Source organism: Bison bison, unplaced genomic scaffold (assembly GCF_000754665.1).
Source record: "Bison bison bison isolate TAMUID 2011002044 unplaced genomic scaffold, Bison_UMD1.0 scf7180017864020, whole genome shotgun sequence".
Lineage (NCBI taxonomy): Eukaryota > Metazoa > Chordata > Mammalia > Artiodactyla > Bovidae > Bison > Bison bison.
The window spans coordinates 1,375,316-1,377,079 of NW_011494592.1; positions in this window are offsets into that span (position 1 = coordinate 1,375,316).

Sequence of the window (1,764 nt, forward strand, 5' to 3'; positions counted from 1 at the left end):
GCCGGGAGTCCCACCCCCGGGATGACGCAGTCCCCGCCAGCCCGGCCGGATGAGCCAGACAGCGGCGCTCATTGGCCCGCGCCGCACTGTGGTCACGCCCCCAGAGGGGAGCTTGTCCACGTGGGGAGGGCCAGCCCCTTCCCTGCGGCCTTGCCTCTGCGTCTTGGCACCACCGCCTGGAGTCAGCGGCGGAGGCCTCTGGGGACCCTCACCCGGTCGCTGGAGGTCGTCAAGCGGGGGTTATAGAGGCTACGACCAAGGTCATAGTTCCTCCCTCGCAATCGCAGTATTACGGAGCTGTCCAAGCCTCGAGCCACACTTCAGCGCCCTTGTGACCTGCTGCATCGGGAGGCCACACCTGGCCAGGTTCCCTCCCTCCCGTCATCCTGGTGACGCTGCAGGGGAGCTCGCGCCCTGGGGCTCCGGATCCGGTCCCGGCACGTTGTCGCACCTGTGACTTGCCCTTGGCCAGACAGGCACTGTCCCTCGCCCGGGGAGGGAGGGGGTCACGTGGTCGCTTTACTCCCGCAGTCATGCACTTGGGTGAAAACAGTACTGCTGCGGAGTCACGAGAACCAGGTTGTCGCCCAGTTATGGTGCAGAGCCACAGGGTGGCTGTGGGTCATTAATTTCCCCGCGGCAGACCGTTTTCTGCGCCGGGGCTGAGGTGCCTGGGGAAGGACTCCTCCGGATTCAAATCCTGATTCTTGCTTGTTGCAGTGTGTCACCTTGAGCGACTTTCAGATCTCTTGCGTAATCGGGAATGTAAATTGTTAACAATTATACCTACCTAGTGGCGGGAATTAAACGAGTTAACGAGTGTGAATGGAACTAGAACTCAGTAGGTGTTCCGTGAATGCTAATTTCCGTTTTGTGGTTTCCGTGAATATTCCTGTTTTCTGTTGTGGAAAAGGGTGTCTGAGGTGTTCTCTTCGGACCACCGGAAACTTTCCTATTTTTAGGTAAATTGATTTCTGGTGCCCCTACATGGCATATATGTTGTAGTGACATTAATAAGATTTGCCTTGCACATTTGGGGGCATTTCATTATTTGGCCTAAGATCAAGACTATCCACTCATGCTGGGGGAGATTAAGGCCGTGGTCTCTTGTCAGGATTTGGAGTGAGATTAAAGAATTACCAACAGAAATATTTACCAGGCTTAGAATGTTCTGGAGCCCTCCCGGCCTTTAGCCATCTCTAGCAGCTGGGCACTGAATAGCAGGAACAAAGACATTGTAAATCATTGCTAAGTCTGGCTCATCTATGGAGGCTTAAAACTCCACCTGAGTTTCCTCTGACCTACCTAGAAAATCTGGTAGAGTTATATGAGTAACTTACAAAGTTCTGAGTCCCAAGGTCCTGGCCAAAAAAAGGAAGTGGGCAATGTCCAGGAGCACTGACCCTGGAGTGCAAATCTGATGTAATTCTGGCACCTTAAATTGTGCCCCTCCCTCCGCTTTTACTTCGTTGCAAGGTTATGAAAAAAGTAAAGGACTGACATGTTACAGGTCTTTAGTGTTCTGCCATTTTAAAACAATAATTTCCAAAGCAAGTTATTAAGGCAATTACTTAGAACTTTCCCTGGTATGTGTTTGTTTGTTTTTTCATTCTGCCCATGGACATACTTTTGCCAGTCTGTGGTACTAGCCCTTTAAGTTGGCAAACACTTGCTGGACAACCTCTGTTGAAGGCAGCGGGGCAGCCATGGTGAATATGCAGCAAGCTGAGAGCACAGGCCAAGCCCCTTGGTGAGATTTGAGGA